The sequence below is a fragment of the Rousettus aegyptiacus genome, unplaced genomic scaffold (genome assembly GCF_014176215.1).
Source record: "Rousettus aegyptiacus isolate mRouAeg1 unplaced genomic scaffold, mRouAeg1.p scaffold_m13_p_7, whole genome shotgun sequence".
Taxonomy (NCBI): domain Eukaryota; kingdom Metazoa; phylum Chordata; class Mammalia; order Chiroptera; family Pteropodidae; genus Rousettus; species Rousettus aegyptiacus.
This window is the reverse complement of record NW_023416310.1, coordinates 47829719-47848726: the sequence shown is the minus strand read 5'-3', so window position 1 is coordinate 47848726 and position 19008 is coordinate 47829719. Positions and strand designations below refer to the sequence as shown.

Here is a 19008-nt window from a genome sequence, read left to right as displayed (position 1 = left end):
TAAATGCCACAGAGCTGAAAGGCCCCATGAGAAGTCCTGAATGAGTGGAGTATAGCAAAAAGCAATAAAGTGCCCAAAAGGCCTTTTTAGTTATGTTCAGAGCAAGTAGAATAACGAAGGAAAAGTTCAGGGATTGTAGCTTATGGCGGAATATTAGTGGATGACAAAAAATTATTGAATATAAATATAAAACAATATTTCTTAAACTTGCATATCATAACAATCTCCTGAGGGAAGGGCACTGACCCAGAACAATGAATTGGAATCTCTTGGGGAGGGGTGTGGGCCTCTGTATTTTGAATGAATGCCAAGTGCTTATCTCCTTAAGTAAGTTTGGTAGATGTAAATTAAAGCCCAAATCAGGAAAATTGAATACATTTTGAAGTAGATAAACTACATTCCAGGGCAATGAAAATCTTTGAGGAAAGGAGCTATGTTAGATGTCTGGGGACAGGAAATGTTTTATTTTTCAAAAAATTAAACATTTGCAAACTGGTAAGTTTAACACTGTTTACCTAAAAAATTCTAGAATGTATCACTAATTTGATAATTTGAAGCATTTGGAGTTCAAAGAAAAGATTAGCAAATTTTAGCCAGGGATTAGTAAGGCAGGCAGAAAAAGCCTTGTCAGGTTAGCCTTGTTTTTCCTAGTAGATATGATCACTAATTGGCGGACGAAGAAAATGTGCAGCAGAGTACTAGATTTAAATAAAATGACAAAACTTCTCATGATCTTTGAGGGCAAGGTGGAGTTATATAGGTTGAAACACTCTTATCCAAATATTATTATCAACACAGTGAGAAGCCTTTACTGGTATCTTGCGTTCAACAACAAATATTTACTAAGCACCTACTGTGTACTATTCACTTGTTTTGCTCTGGTTATTCCTTCTTAACATACACCTGTCAGAATCCCAAATAATAACAGGAATGATGGGCAAAATCAAACAAGGGATAATTGTAAAGCCCACACAATAAACAAGAGAAACAGTAGCAACTCTGATGCAATCATAGTCTGGAGTCCAAGACCTAAGCCAGTCTCAGATCATCCCTTTACTAGCTGTCTCTACTTGAGCAAGCCATAACTTCTCCATGCCACTTTCCTCCTTCTAGAAAAGGGAATGCCAACATTTCTGAAATTACAGAAGTGTTAGAAAGAACACATGATTTAGATTATAAACAGTAAAAAGCCAATATAAAACTATGAGATTACTATTGGGTTAAAAAAAATTAAAATGTATGAGTACAGAAAGGATGGTAAGGAAGACAAGACTGGCCTGTAATATACTACACCTCTGCAGCTGTAAAAAAAAAAAAAAAAAAAAAAAAAGGAAAACTCTTAGGTATGGAATTAACTGACTTTTCAAGATAGACTGTTAAGTACAAAAAGCAAAGTATGCTGCCATCTTTGTGAGAAGGGGTAGAAAACATATGAAGTTATTTACTTTTTAATGTATAAAAAACCTGGGAAAGAAAGAACCCAGATTATAGAGGGAGAGGGAAAACTGTTTTTATATGCAGATGACATGATCCTGCCTGTAGAAAATATGAAGGAATCCAGAGAGGTACTAGAACTAACAGTTAAGTTTAGTCAGTCTGTAGAATATGAGATCAGTTAAGATAAAGAAATCAATTGTTTCTACATTCTAGCAATAAGCAATCTAAAATAAAATTAAGGAAACAATTCCATTCATATCATCATTAAAAAGAATATTTAGGAGTAATATTAACAGAAGTGCAAGGCTTGCACTTTGAAAACTATAAAACATTGATGGGAGAAACTAAATATCTAAATAAATAGTGAGATATTCCATGTATGTAATTTAAAAATAGGTAAAATATTTGAATAGACATTTCACCAAAGAGGTATGAATGGCCAATAAGCATATGAAAAGATGTTCAACATCATCAGTCATCAGGGAAATGCAAATTAAAATCACAATATCATTTTTACCTCCTAGGATACCTGTACAAAAAAAAAAAGGATAATACTAAGTGTTGAGAAGGAAGCGGAGAAACTGGAATCTTCACATATTGCTGGTGGGAATGTAAAATGGTACAGCCACTTTGGAAAACACTGGCATTTTCTTAAAAATTACACGTTAGTAACATATCACCCAGCAATTCCACTTGTAGATATATACCCAAAATAAATGAAAATATATGTCCATGCAAAAATGTTTATACAAATGTTCATAGCACATTATTTATATTATTCAAAACGGTCTAAATGTCAACTGGATAAACAAAATGTGGTATATCCGTACAATGAACTACTAATCACCAATAAAAAGGAACTACTGGTACATACTACAACATGGACGAACCTGGAGAACATTACACTAAGCTAAAGAAGCCTGATGCAAAAGACTATATATGATTGTATTTATAAGAAATGTCCAGAAAAGGCAAAAGGTGAGTTATAGATTGTTTGGGCTGTAATGCAGATTGATTACAAACAAGTACAAGGGGCCTTTTTTAAGTGATGGAAATATTTTAAAACTGGATTGTGGTAATGATTGCACAACTCTGTAAATTTACTAAAAATAATTCAATTATACACTTGAAATAGATTAATTTTATGGTATGTGTTATACCTCAATAAAGCTGTTTAAAAATCTCTGTAAAGATATGCAAGAGCAGGTAACATTGAGTGACTCTGGAAAAGAGAGCTGGGTGGGAAGAACAGGCATGGGAAGAACACTATCAAATACTCTCCTATACATTTTAAATTTTGTATAATGTGATTGTATTACCAGTTTAAATGAGAATAAACAAAATGAAAATTTACAAAGAGGGTGGCAATAAAGATCTAATGGCTCTGGTGAGTTCAACAGGAGTAAAACGTAAGTTAGGACACAGAAATGTAATAGCCACAGAAAGGAAGGTGATAAATCTGCTCTGGCAACATGCTCTCACCATCTGAAGTACAGAATGCTCAGTGCAGAGACTAGTTTAGAAATAGGATACTGACAAACTTAATAGACCCCAAATGGAGAGGGGAGTAGAAAGCAGGAATGGTTCAGAGCGAAGACTGGAATGAAAAACACACTTCAGGGAAAAAGCAGGGACTCAAGAGGTAGATTAGACCATTTTCTGTGGTGTCAGAGAGCAGAACCGTGAACAGAGCCAAGAAATCAAATGCAGGTAGAGTTTGGATCTTTTTAAGTTATAACCTTTGATAACTGGAGCCTTAGACAAACTGAAGGAGCTCCCATGAGCAATGAATGAGTTAGTGGAGCTGTTGGAGAGCCTCGCGGTAAAGAAGAAGTTGATGGTCCCCCTTCCAAGCCTGAGTCTGAGAACCTCGTGTACTTCCAAAGGACACACCCAATCATGGTATGTATCAGTGGTGTGAAAGAACACTTTTACATCTGATTAAATGAGCCTTTGTGTGTGTTTGTTTCTAGTTGACTCTGATTAATTCCTGCCTAGAAAAAGGTACATATTTAAAAATAGAAAAGTCTAAAAATAAATTCCCCTTCAACAAAATATATTGTCAGCCCTCTGAGCAGTGAAAATAAACAGGACATACAAAAACAGGTGTTTTCAAGGATGTGGAGGAACAGGAACCCTCATACATTGCTGTGGGAATGCAAAATGATGACAATACTTTGATAGCAGTTTAGTAGTTCCTCAAAAAGTTAAACAGAATTGCATGTGATACAGTATATATCCACTCCTAAGCGCGCGCGCGCGCACACACACACACACACACACACACACACACACACAAAACATGACTAACAAAAACTTGTAGATGAATGTTCACAGCAGCTTTGTTAATAGCCCCAAAGTAAAAGAAATCTAAATAAAATGTGACATATTCATACAATGGAATAGTACTATTTGGTCATAACAAAGAAGGAATACATGCTACAATGTAAACAAACCTTGAAAATTATGTGAAAGAAGCCAGTTACAAAAGATCACATATTTGTTATGATTCCATTTACATGAAATGTGCAAAATAAAAAAATATCTAGAGACAGAAAGTAGATTAGCAATCAGAGCCAAGGCTGGGGCAGGGGAGAGAGGCTGGGAGGAATGAAGAGTGTTAATGTGCACAGGGTCTTTTTGGGGTTGTTGAAAATGTTTTAAAGTTAGATTGGGTGATGGTTGCACAACTGTGCATATACTAAAACACACTAAACCGTACACTTTAAATAGGTAAATTTTATGGTATGTGAAAGATCTCGAGAAAACTACAAAATATATTTATTCATGAATACAGGGTGAAATACATGTAGATTATGAAGCTTTATTTGGAGGAAAAAACTTCTCATGCTCAATTGTCTCGATGGTCCTGCATTTCCTGTTACTGAATCCAGGCTAAGAGAACAATGGCAGTTGGTCAACGATGTCATTTTCACATAATGGAGAGTCCTAACAAAAATGTGTGTACTGTATGTTGCAAGTATGAAGCAGCACTAAACATACTCTATAGCTAGAGCCAAGTACAAACTGTTAGAATCATGCAATTACGCCATGTTGACTGCCACAGATTCACTACAATAATCACAATGACAGGCCTGCATTGTATCTGACAATTTGTGCTGAGAATCCAGCATGGAATAGAAGATTTTTGATGAATACATTTACAGGTGCTGTCTGTAAACCTCACCAGTCCACTTTCCTTTCTTCCATGGGAGAAGCTCAGGCATCTCCTCTAAAGATCTCATCATCCCTCAGGGCCTGGATGTGGATCAGCCCATTCAGTTCTCTACAATGGGGCTTACACATAAGGATTTAAGTGACAAGTCCAACTGACATTATCAGCTATAATCATTTAAGCTTTCTGTTGCAGAGACTCTCAAGAGGCACAGCCTCTCTGGCTGTTTGTTTTAATTTCTATTATGAGAGCAAACTCACCTGCTGATGCTTTATTCCAAAGTGGGTAAAGAAAGTAACTATCACCATCTCAGATGTTTCAGGCTTTTTGTAGTATTTTTAACTAAAATCTAGGTGAGACTCATTCCCGTATTTATTGATCAGACACCATCAGACAGACCCAGAAAAAAAAAAAAAAAGCTTTTCAATTAAAAATTTACTTTTTATGTGGAAATAGGGAGACATATTCAATATAGGAAAAAGGCCATGTTTTCTTGCATGACCCTATATGGCTATTCTCCATGTAGACTGTTATTGCTGACCTTCTGGCAGCCAGGTGCCTGCTGGGAGATGTTTCTTCCCCAAGAGGAATGGGTTTATGCTAATTCATTTATAACCACTCAAGTTTAGGATCAGAGATATATATTGATAAGACAGAGTCAAAATTAGAAATAGTCTATAGCATCAAAAGACATTCTTTTCTTGTGAAGTTTTTAGTTATGTGCAGATCAAACTGGCAACTGTAGTTTCAATAATAAAATATACTAACCAGTAAAGGGTGATGTAATCAAAGTGTCTTTCCAAAAAATATTTTAACATAGATTTAAGTCCTAGAGATAAAGACTAAAGCTTACAAAATCAGGAACTCAGGTGATTATTATCTATGATTCACCTTTAGAAAATCAGAGAACTAGTCATCATTTATTTCCCCAAGTATGGTAGACAGTAACTATAAAAAATCCTCCCCTGAAAATTAAAAATGCATTGTGTCTGAATAACAGCATCTCAGAAAATTTCTTGTTACATGAATGAGTAAAGATTACGGAGATGGAATAATTTTGGATGAAATCTAGAATTCAAAGACTGGATGGTTAAAATGAGAACTAAGGTCAAGAAACTCTAACACAATAGTAGTTTCCAAGATAATGGCAGGGCTTGGGGTAGAAAGAAAAAGAAAATGAACCAAGAGCCAAACTCCTTAATAGATGGGAAAAACTAGGTTAATAAATAATCATAAAAACCTTGTACAGGGTGGCAGACCTAAATGACATGGGTCCCAAACCAAAGGGTTTCCTATCAGGTTTGAAAATTAAGGTCTATGTTTTTCCTTTTGTGCATTCTCTCAAATCTCTTTCCTCTTGGCTTTAATATTTATGATTATATGATGACTCTAAAATCTTTATGTCACTTATAATATACTCATGAGGTCAAATATATGTTAAATATTTTCATTTGGATGTTCTGATCTAATTTCAAGTTTAATAAGTGAAACACCTTTGTATTTTGGTCAGAATTAATTTCTTCTTCAGCTCTCACATATTGTTATTTGGGGTAGAAATTTCAAGAGAGCCATGGCTATTAATTACCAAACCCAACTGGCTAGAGTCCAGCTTAACAAAAGATTAGCTTTTTCTAATAAACTAATTTAGGAATGTCACTTTGACTCTCTATTGACAATAAGCTAAATATTTGAAAATAAAATCATACCGACATAAATTCCACATAGATTAAGGGTTTAAGTGCATTGCCCCTACCAACCCTAAAAAAAGTATTAAAACAGGAGAATATATATGTATATATTTTTTATAATCTTGAGGTCGAGATCTCTTAGCATAGAACAAAGAAAGAAGTTGAGCGTATAACAGTACTACCTCATTTTATTATACTTTGCTTTATTGAACTTTGCAGGTAGTTTTTTGTTTTTTGTTTTGTTTTTTTTTTTTTTTTTTTTACAAATTGGAAGTTTGTGGCAACCCTGTGTTAAGCAAGACAATCAGTGCCATTTTTCCAACCGCATTCGATCATTTTGTATGTGTCAGATTTTCGTTATTCTTGCAACATCTCAAACTTTTCCATTATTATTGGTTATGGTGATCTGTGATCAGTGATCATTTATTGTAATTGTTTACTATTGTAATTGTTTGGGGGTCCATGAACCTCACCCAAATAAGATGGCAAACTTAATAAATATGCTTATTTTGACTACTCCACTGATCAGCAGTTCTCCCATCTCTTTCCTTCTCCTTGTGCCTCCCTATTCTCTGAGACACAACAATATTGAAATTAAGCCAATTAATAACCCTACAAAGGCCTCTTACTGTTCAAGTGAAAGAGGTACAGGTCTCTCTGTTTAAACCAAAAGCTAGAAATGATTAAACTTAGTGAGGAAGGCATGTTAAAAGCCGAGAGAACCTGAAAGCTAGGTCTCTTGCGCCAGTCAAGTTGTTGATGCAAAGGAAAAGTTCTTGAAGGAAATTAAAAGAACTACTTCGGTGAATAATAAGAAAGTGAAAAAGCCTTACTGCTGATATGGAGAAAGTTTTAGTGGTCTGGATAGAGGATCAAACCAGTCACAACTTTCCTTTAAGCCAAAACCTAATCCAGAGCAAGGCCCCAATTCTATTTAAATTCTATGAAGGCAGAGAGAAGTGAGAGAAAGTTGCAAGAGAAAAGTCTGAAGCTAGCAGAGGTTGCTGGTTCATGAGGTTTAATACAATTAGCCATCTCTGTAAAATAAAAGCACAAGGTGAAGGGGCAAGCACTACTGTAGAAACTGCAGCCAAGTTATCCTGAAGATTTAGCTATAATTAAGGAAGCTGGCCACACTAAACAACAGATTTTCGATAGAGATAAAAGAACACTATATTAGAAGATATCCTCAGGCCTTCTACAGCTAAAGAGAAGTCAATTTCTGGCTTCAAAGCTTCGAAGGACAGGCTGACTCTCTTGTTATGGGCTAATATAGTTCGTGACTTTAGGTTGAAGCCAGTGCTCATTTGCCACTCTGAAAATCCTAGGGCTCTTAAAAATTATGCTAAATCTACTGTTTATGCTCTATAAATGAACAAAGCCTGGATGACAGCACATCTATGTACAACATAATTTACTAAAATTTTTTAAGCCCAGTGTTGAGACCTACTGCTCAGAAAAAGATTCCTTTTTAAAAAATACTGTTCATTGACAGTGCACCTGGTCATCCAAGAGCTCTAATGGAGATGTACAATGAGGTTAATGTTGTTTTCATGCCTGTTAACACAACATCCATTCTGCAGCTCATGGGCCAGAGTAATTTTGACTTTATTTAAGAAATACATTTATAAGGCTATAGCTGCCATAAACAGTGATTCCTCTGATGGATCTGGGCACAGTAAACTGAAAATCTTCTTGAAAAGGACTCATCATTCTAGATGCCATTAAGAACATTTGTGATTCAAGGGAAGGTCAAAATATCAACATGAACAGGATTTAGGAAGAAGTTGATTCCAACATTCATGAATGACTTAGGGGTTTAAGACTTCAGTGGAAGAAATAACTGCAGATATGGTGGAAATAGTGAACTAGAAGTGAAGCCTGAAGATATGACTGAATTGCTACAATCTCATGAAAAAATTTTAATTTTGCTCTTATGGATGAGCAAAGAAAGTAGTTTCTTGAGATGGAATCTACTCCTGGTAAAGATACTTTGAAGAATGCTGAAGAGACAACTAAGGATTTAAAATATTACATAAACTTCATTGATAAAGTAGGAGCAGGGTTTGAGAGGATTGACTCCAATTTTGAAAGAAGTTCTACTGTGGGTAAAATACTATCAAACAGCATCCCATGCTACAGAGAAATAGTTCAATCAGTGTGGTGAACTTCATTGCTGTCTTATTTTAAGAAATTAAGCAACCCCAATCTTCAGCAACCACCATCCTCATCAGTCAGCAGCCATCAACATTGAGGCAAGCCCTTCACCAGCAAAAAAATTATAAATAGCTGAAGGCTCAGATACTGGTTAGCATTTTTTAGAAATAAAAGATAAAGGTCTGTACATTGCCTTTTTAGACATAATGAGATTGCACTTAATAGACTACAGTATAGTGTAAACATAGTCTTTATATGCACTAGGAAACCAAGAAATTCAATATTTGCTTTATTGTGATATTTGCTTTATTGTGGTGGTCTGAAACCAAATCTGCAGTATCTCTGAGGTATGCCTGTATTATATTAATACAATATAATTAATGCTTATGAATAGGAAAAAATCTTCAGAGAAAAGTGGACAAAGGGTAAAAAAGGTTTCTCAAAATAAGAAATGTAAATGGCAATCCCTGAAAACATAAAAAAAAAAAAAAAAAAAAAGCAAATTAAAGCAGTTTTTCCACACATCAAATTGGCCAAGTATTAAAAAGACTGATACTACCCATAGTTGGCAAGGGAATGAAGAAACACATTCTCTTACTTTTTGGTGTAAACATATATTTGTAAAAAATTCTGGAGGGCATATAGTTAGGGGTGAGGGGGCTGTAAACTATCGAGTCTTTCAATTTCTATTGTTAGTGATCTATTTGGGCTTTAAAACTTCTTAATCAATTTTCTTAATCATCTAAGATTTTAAAATATATCAGCCTGAAGTTGCACACAGTAAACTTTTTAAAGAAAATCACCTCTTTGTCTGTGGTTAAACCTTCCACACCACTAATGTCTATATCCTTTTTACCATGGTCAGAATAACCAGAGATTTGGCCTATTGTTTTCTTTAAAAGAATCAGATCTTAATTATATTGATCAATTTTGGGGACTTATTAATTTATATATTTCCCATTATATTAATTACGTCTTGTTTTCTTTGCTTATTTTGTTAGTCTTTTCCTAGACTGAATGCTTATTTCAATTATTTCTTATTGACCTTCTTCAACAATAAGATCATTTAAGGTTATAGTCATATAAGGTTAGTCATATCCCATAAGTTTTAGATATGCGCTTTTACTGACTTTAATGAAAGTCTATGAATTCAACTTTTAGTCCTTTTAACACCAAAAGTTTAAAATGATGCTTTCAAATTTTTATCTTTTTAATAAAAAAAATGGTTGTTAAATTCCAACTTTATTGCATTGTGGTTAGAGAATAAGAGCTTAGTTATAAAGCTGCTTTTGAGATTTATCAACATTTTGTCTACATGCACAATTAATTTTTGTAAATATTCTGTGGGCCTTTGGAACAATTGTGGGTGTTGTTTTGAGAATGAAGTTTTATATAGCTACTTTAAATCAAGCTTGTTAACATTGCTATTAAAATCTTCCATATCTTTTATCTGCTATATGTTAAAATCTGAGAAAAGTAGTTAAAGTATCTCACTCTCTCTCACTGTTGTCACATTTTATATTATGATTATACCTGGATGAATGAACAAACAAATGTATTCTGGTTGAAAGCATGGCAGTAATTTTGGAAGTCTCTAAAAGATTCTCCTTTCTTGGAAATTACAGAGTTGAAGTAGGACAGATTCTCAAGACAGTTAACATTTAATTTAAAAAAAAAAAAAATACACAAAAACAAAACCCTACCTTCCCATGGTATAAAAACTTATATTTCAAATCTTCCAGAAAAAACTAGGTATTATTGTCAGAGAAACAGAAATACAGGGATTTGCATGCATTGTAGGCAGGAATATAACTGAAAAGCAATTTGGTACTAATGTAGACAATTAAATACACATGTAGTTATGACCTAAGAATTCCACTTCTGGATATATTTGCAAAAGACAGTCTCATACAGGTCCAATGGGGGATATGGACAAGGATGTGCGCTGTGTTTTGACGTGCTGGGAGTTGACACTGACCAGGGTATCCATCACAGGAAAAGTGCATAGGTAAACTCGTAGATACACTCAACAAAGAACTATGCAATGACTAGAAACCTGGATTAGATGTACTTATAGAAATGGAGATGGATCTTGAAGACATAATGTTTAGTGAAAATAATAAAAATGATATACCTTTTATATGAGTTGAAAATACACACATGCATGCAAGCACACACACAAAATGCACATTTTGTAAAAACTCTTAAAAGCCAAAAGATATTTAAATAACAAGACTATTGTCTATAGCAGAACAAGGATGAGTCTGGGATATGCGAATAAAATTAAAAAGAGACCATGAACTAGGAGCATCTTTAACTCAACCCTTGGCACCTGAAGTTAAAAAGAAAATTTTTCTTTATCTTGGCATAGAAACTGTGTAGATACTTCTCTAATCCTATTCTTTCATTCTGGTTCTAGAAGTTATTATGAGGTTCAAATAGGTATTTTAGACAGAACTTAGAATGCAACGAGAAAAGCTTGAGAATTCTCCTTTCTAGTTCATAACATTTTGTGTTTGTTTAATGTCAAACAAAAACTGTTATAGTTGCTTATTAGAAAATATATGCTTCTTGTAAAAAAAAACACATACAGAAAACTATAAATAAAAAGATTTATAATCCCATAATTTTAAGAAAACCTGTTAATATTTCATTTTGTTTCAGTCATATATATATATATATATATATACATGTATATACTTGGGATGTTAACATAAAAATAGCTTTATATATTGCTTTTTATCTCTTAATATATCATGAAATTTATCTTTTGGGTTCTAAGACACTGCTTTTGACTGTCATTTTTCTCCGCATATGATTGTGATTATAAAGACTAATATGAAATCAGCCTGTTTTGTAAAAATGTAAGGAACATTGATAAAAATTTGATTTGACATTACTAAAGCTCTCATTTTATTCTCTCATGGAGGTCACTTTGGTTGTTTGTATTGTTCATTTGCCTAACTGCTGGAAATACAGATAATGGGAAGTAATGAGAGGACAAAAACACAGAAATAATTAATCTCCAGCTTTTTTTCTATAAACTGAAAAACTCGACCTTTCTTTTATACTGAGAGAAGTAAACTATTTCCCTTCTTTAACCCCAATACGAAACCAGACACTGAGAAAAAGAGGTGGGGGAGGGTGAGAGATAGAATAAGAGCGAAAACAAAGTGAAGGCAGCAGGGAGGGGACAGAGGGAGAGGGAAAGAGGGAGAACAAACATAAGAGAAAGGGAAGAGAGAAGGAGCAACCAGAAAAGCAAGAGACACTACAGAGAGTATGAGGGTGGAAGGGGGAGAGTACAGTGCACAAAGAATATAGAAGCAGAGTGAAAAGATACAGTAGTGGGAGAGAAGCATGAACTGTAGAGACTGGGGAGAGAGGTACACAAAGAGTAGTAGGTGTCACCAAAGGGATAGGCAGGCAGCTGCACTTATTTCCTCAAATATACAAAGAGGTCAAAAAAATGTGCTGCGTGTACATGTTCAGGACAAAAAAACATTAGCATATCTATGGAAATCTGGGTTAAAAACAGGATGGGCAGGTCTAAAAATTAGAAAAGGTTAATAAGTATACAAAAAATAGAAACTCAGTGGGTATGATTTAAAAAATGTGAATCCAAATAGATACCATATTTCTGGCCTATCTGACTGGCAAACATTAACAAGAATGCTATTGTCAGATAGTAACCAAAATATTATTACATATTTCTGGTGAAAAAATAATTGATTCGACATTTCAGGAGAACAATTTAGCAGTGTGGATTAAACATTTTTAATGTGCATACTTAGTAACCCAGAAATTCCATGTTTAGAAATATATCTCGAGGAAGTAGAAAAATTCATTAAGATGTGACAAGACTATTCATTAAAGTTCAGATTATAATAAATTCAAAATAATTTAAATATCTGTCATTAGGGAACTAATTAGATAAATACCATATTTATACAGCAAAACCCATAAAGCCATTGAAAATGACTCCATAAATCTGTATTTGACATAAAAAGGTATCTAAGATATATCAAGTAGAGCTTTCGAAGCAACATTCATACTATTTCTTTTTATCACTGTCGTTTCTCTTCATTATGAGTGCGATTGTAAAGACTGATATGAAACCAGTCTGTTTTATAAAAATGTAAGAAATGCTGGTATATTTAATTGAACATTAATAAAATTCTCATTTTATTTTCTCATTAAGGTCTCTTCATTTGGCAGTTAGCTACATTAGAACATGTACATAATGAAACAGATCCACCATAAGTAGTAGTTGTATGAATCATAACATACTAACCTGGAAGCTGATTTATGAAAATGTTAACCATGACTATTTCAGGATGGTGAGAGTTATGGGTGATTCCAAGGTCTTTGTATTTTCTATATTATCTGAACTCTTTATATTTAGTTATTTTACCTTTATAAAGAGATATATTTTTTGACAAAATATTTGGTAATAAAGAAATAAAAATAAAGTGGTAGAAGCTATCCTGACAGGTAAATCCTCCACAGTCTATGGTGAAGACATAAGCATGGTTCTAGCTGAGAGGAAGAAGCCTATATAGAAAAGGAAGAAATGAAATATAAAAGATAGAGAAACATAAAGAAAATAAATGAATGGATTTTGGAAAATATTATAGCTAAAACACAACTTTAATGAACCTCTTGTGTCATAATCGAAAGACACAAACAAAATTAGCAACAAAAAGTGAAAAAAGAATTTCAGGACTTCGGAAAAGGTCTCAACTCATACCACAAAATCCCAGATACTGCCTAGATAAACAACTGGGACTATATTCAAGGAGCTATCACAAAGCTCTTTCTAAACACAAGATCATACAGAAGGGTAAAAAGCAAGTCAATTAAATTGAAAATACTCCACTGTTACCTCAGAAAAGGGACTGAGGTAAAAACTGGCTCAGGAGAAAGATAAATGTTCCAATTGGAGACATATTCCTTGTGAAAAAAATAGTACTTTCTGCCCTGGCCAGAAATGATTTACCATATACACCCCTCTGGCCAGGAAGAAGTCAGAAAAAAATCTAGGTAATAATCTCTTGTCTAAATTTATTAATTGCATTACTAAAACCTGCTAGAAAAAAACAAGCCTCAGCCATATCATTGCTCAAAGGACAATGCCATGAAAGATGGTACTAGCTGACCCTGAAGTAGTATAATAACGAAACCCCAATGGCATGTTACCACAATTGGTAAGATAGGGTCATCAGCTTATGAATTTTATAACAATGGCAGAGAAAACTGTCACCTGTTATAACTGTCCAGAGGCCTAAAATCACCTCTTACCTAACTTTCCCAACTCTGAGGCAAAAAGAAATAGAAACCATATACAATTAGCCTTCAAGTTCATGTCCTGGGAAAGAGATTCAAGCAGTATCTTGTAACCAGGTAATAAGAGTCATAGAGAATTCCTCTACATTATTTGTGGGCAAATAGTTTCCAGAGAACTGTTCAGAGACAAAGACAGTAATCTGAAAAAAAAAAAGAATAATTTTGGGAGACATTTTATAGCATTAAAGTGGAAGGAAGGAATGAAAAAAGAGGGAAAGAGAATTTATTTTTCAAGGTTTATCTATTTTAATCAATAAATAATTGTATTCTCTCTAGAGAAAATTAACAACAACATGAACCTAATGAAATAGATCTAAGACAAGCTGAGACAATAGAGGGAAATTAAAAAGCAGTTGACAAAATCAACACAATTCATCAAAAAATTAATGAATACCTATGTTATGTGTTGGAGACCAAGAACGGGCACTAAAGAAGAAAACTAAGGACAAAAAGAATAGCATTAAACCATTGCAGAACTAATTTATGCAACAGAAAATAAAATTTTAATTAAAAAAATAAAGAAAACAGCCAGTGGAATAGATTACATATTAAAAAAGTCTCCTGAAATGCAAGAAAAGGATACAGAAAAGAAAAATAATTAGAATGTTAGGAGAGGAAGATATACAACAGACATATAATTCTTGGATAAGTGGTGCTATCCCCATTCCCCAATCCTAAGATAGAAAAGAGCTTGAGAGGAAAGGAAAAAAATATTCAAGGATACAGTTAAAAGAAACTTTTTGCTGAAATGAAAGTAAATCTAAATATATAAGGGAAACAGAATAACATGGTCCAAAAAAATACCCAAAATACAAGAAATAGAGTTATTTGGTACCAGAAAAAAATTAATACCCAAAATTGACAGAAATGAAGGGGAAAATAGATAATTCAACAGTGATGATTGCAGACTGGCAATGTAACATTTTCAAAACGGATAGATCAACCAGACGGACCAATAAGGAAAGAGAAGGCTGGACCAACACTATAAACCAACTAAATTGAACAGACATATACAGAAACTTTAACCAACTAAAACAGGATACATTCTTCTCAAGGGCACATGGAATGCACTCCAGGAAAAACCATATGCTAGGCCATAAAATAATTATTTTATTTAATCACACAAAGGATATTCTCTGCCCACAATGAAATGAAGAGGGAACTTGATAACATACAGAAATTTGGGGAATTAAAAAATATGTGGAAATTAAAGAATGCAATCCTAAAATCCAATGGTCAAAGAAGAAATCATGAGGGAAATTAGAAAATATTTTGAGATCAATGAAAAGGAAGACAAAACATACCAAGACTAATGGGATGCAGTAAAGGTAGAACTTAGAGGGAAATTTATGTGTTAATGTCTGTATCAAAAGAATCTATAATCTCACCTTCTACCTTACAAAATTAGAAGAAAAAAGAGAAAAGAAAAACCAAAGAAAGCAGAAAGCAGGAAATTTAAAAAATCAAGAATGAAAATAAATGAAAGAGAGAATTTAAAAAAGGAAAATCAAAGAAACCAAAAGTTGGTTCTCTGAAAAGAACAACAAACGTTGACAAATCTTTAGCTAGACCCATACCAAGAAAAAGAGATAAAACTCAAATCACTGAAATTAAGAATGGATGAGGGGACCTTACTACCCAACCATGCAGAAATTAAAAAGATTTTAAGGGAATACTACGAAGAATTACATATCAATAAATTAGATAATCTAGATAAAGTAGTCAAATTTCTAGAAAAACAAACTATCAAAATTGATGTAAGCAGAAACAGAATATCTGTCCAAACCTGTAACAAAGAAAGAGACAAAGTTAGTAACGAGAAAATTTCCAAAAAAGAAAAGCCCAGGACCAGGCTTCACTAGTAAATTCTAAAAGTATTTAAAGAAAAATGAACACCAATCATCCACAAATTCTTAAGGAAAACAAAAATAATAAAAAGGATCATTTCCCAATTCATTCTATGAGGCCAGTATTACTGATAACACAGGCAAAGACAAAGGAAAACTAGGGATCAATACCCCTTATGAACATGAATGCAAAATCCTAAAACAAAATACTAGCAAACTGAATTCAGCAGCATAGAAAAAAAATTATGCATCAAAACCAAGAATTTATCCCAGGAAGGCAAGATTGGTTCAACATATGAATATCAATCAATGTAATACACTATATTCATTAATAAAGAAAACATGATCACAGAAAAAGCATATGGCAAAATTCAACCCTTCCATGATAAAAACACTCAACAAAATAGAAGGGAACTTCCTCAACCTGATAACGTACATCTATGAAAAACTCACAGCTAACATAATGCTTAATAACTAAAAAGCTTTCTTCCTAAAATTAGGAACAAGAAAAGAATATCCATTCTTGCCACTTTTATAAAACAAAGTACTGTTTAAAAAAATTATCATAGTACTAAAGAGCTAAAATTAGAAAACTCTTTGAAGAAAAAAGTAAATATTTTGCGACCTTTAGTTAGGCAATAGTTTTAGATATGACATGAAAAGCGCAATTGACGAAAGAAAAAAGAGATGAGACTTTGGCAAAATTGAAAACTTTGTTCTATAAATATTATCATCAAGAAAGTGAAAAGCAACCCACAGAACTGGAAGAACATATTCACAATCATATATCTAATAAGAGACTTGTATTCAGGATATATAAAGAAATATAACTCGGTGATAAAACAAATAACCCAATTTTTAAATGGGCAAAGGATCGAAATAAACATTTCTCTAATAAAAGATGTACAAATTGCTAACAGGCATATGAAAAAATGTTCAACATCATTAGTCATTAGGGAAATGCAAATTAAAACCACAATGAGATACCAGTTCATACCTATCTAGATGGCTATAATCAAAAGACAGACAATGACAGTGCTGACAAAGATGTAGAGAAACTGGAATATAATCATGGTGGAAATGTAAAATAGTGCAGCCACTTTGGAAAACACTTAGGCAGTTACTCAAAAAGGTTTAAAACGGAGCGTTACCATATGATCCTGCAATTCTACTTCTAGATATATACCTAATAAAACAGAAAAAAATATGTCCACACAAAAATTTGTACATTAATGTTTATAGCAATATTTTTTCATAATAGCCAAAAAGCAAATATCCATCAACCCATGAATAAAAAAATGTATATGTATATAGAATATTAGTCACATCGAGCAATGAGTACTAATTCATGCTACTATAAAATGCCACATATTACATGATTCATTTATAAGAAATGTTCCAAATACATATATCCATAGAGACAGAAAGTAGATTAATGGTTATGGGGGTGGAGAGGGAAGAGGTGGGGAAGCTGGACTGTTAATGGGCACAGGATTTCTTTTTGGTGGGACAAAAATGTTGTGGAATTAGTGGTGATGGTTGTTGTGAAGCATACAAGGGGCCTGCCTATGTTTTACCCTCTCTGAATGTATTAAAAACCACTGAAAAGTATACTTAAAAGAGTGAACTATTTGGGGTGTGAATTTTATTTCAATAATAAAAAATTTAGGAGAGAATGACCAACACTGAGACATACCCTAGGAATAATCTAAACTTAAATTTTAAAGACAGACAAGAATTTAGGAATGAAAAACCAGGTTCCCACAAGGAAAGAATATCAGGGTTGCCTCTGACATGGGTACACTAAATACTAGTGCCCAGAAAAGGGGAGCAAAATTGAGTTTTGGATTAAGGATTATTACTCAAAAGTTTTATATAATTTATACCCAACCAAGTTGTTGTTTTTATATAGAGGTAATAGAAAAATAGTCTCAAAAATTTAAGAACTGAAGAGATGCTCACCCCTGAACAATTGTTTTAAAATCTAGCCAAACAAAAGAATTATTTAAATGAACAAATTCATAAAGTTATATAAAAAGACTCATGGTAAATACTGCTACTATATTTAAAAACATTAAGTAAATAAAATGGGGATTTTGCTTATAATATATAAGTAAAATGTTATAATTCTTGAAAATAAAGCTAGTCAATTCAGTAGTAATACTACTGTAACAAACTGAGAATGAAATTCACAAAACATAATGAATATTAGTAGGCTGGGAGCAAATGTATGTATGGGAGTAGGTGGGGAGAAGAACAACCAGTTTCTTAACTTTCATATGATGGAGTCAATAGATACTGTTTCGTATCTGAGGGTGATAGAGAAGAGTGGTTTACGTACTTTGGTTAATTAAAATTACATGGATATTGTTATCAGAAAAAAACTCAAAGAAAATCATAAAGTAATGAACAAAAAAGACTAAAAACAGTAAGAAATCATTAAAAATAATAAGAAACCCTGAAGAACCAAAATGATTTTGAAAAGAAGGATGAAGTTGGAAGACTCATGATTCCTGATTTTAAAACTTATTACAGTGGTACAATAATATAACTGTGGTTCTGACATTAAGACTTACGAACAGATCAACGGACTAGAATGGAGAACCCAGAAATAAACATTGTACATATGGTCAGATGATATATGGTCAAAGGATTTTTGACCCTTAAAAGGTGCAAGACCACTCAATAAAGAAAAGGTAATCTCTTCAACAAATGGTGCTGGGAACACTGGATATCCACATGCAAAAGAATAAAGCTGGAGCCTTACCTCATACTATATAAAAAAATTAACTAGAAATGGATTAAAGATCTAAAACTATAAAACTCTTAGAAGAACACATAAGGGAAAGCTTCATGACACTGAAGTTGGTAATGATTTTCTTGGATATGACAACAAAGCTCAAGCAACAAAAGCAAAAAGACAATTGAGACTACACCAATATTTAAAATATCTGTGTATCAAAAGACACAATCAACACAACATAGTGAAAATGCAACCCACTGACTGGGGGAAAAAATTTACAAATCATATATCTGATAAATATCCAGAATATATAAAGAACTCCTATAAATCAATGACCAAAAAAATAGCTGGATTTGAGAATGGGCAAGTAACTTGAATAGACAATTCTCCAAAGATGGCATATAAAAAATGTTCGACATTACTAATCATCAGAGAAATGCAAATAAAAAAATCACAAAAGCTATAATTTCACACCTTTTAGGATGACTACTAGTACAAAAAAAAAAACACAAAATAACAAGTATTGGCAAGAATGTGGAGAAATTAGAACCCTTGTGTACTGTTGGTGGACTGTAAAATGCTACAGTCACTGTGGAAAAGTATGGCAGTTCTTCA

At 33.2% G+C, this 19008-nt stretch overlaps 1 protein-coding gene across 1 annotated transcript in view; it reads right to left on the bottom strand.

Moving 5' to 3' along the window:
- The window catches only part of ALMS1 (ALMS1 centrosome and basal body associated protein), a 157259-nt gene that overhangs the window by 12745 nt on the left and 125506 nt on the right, over positions 1-19008 (bottom strand).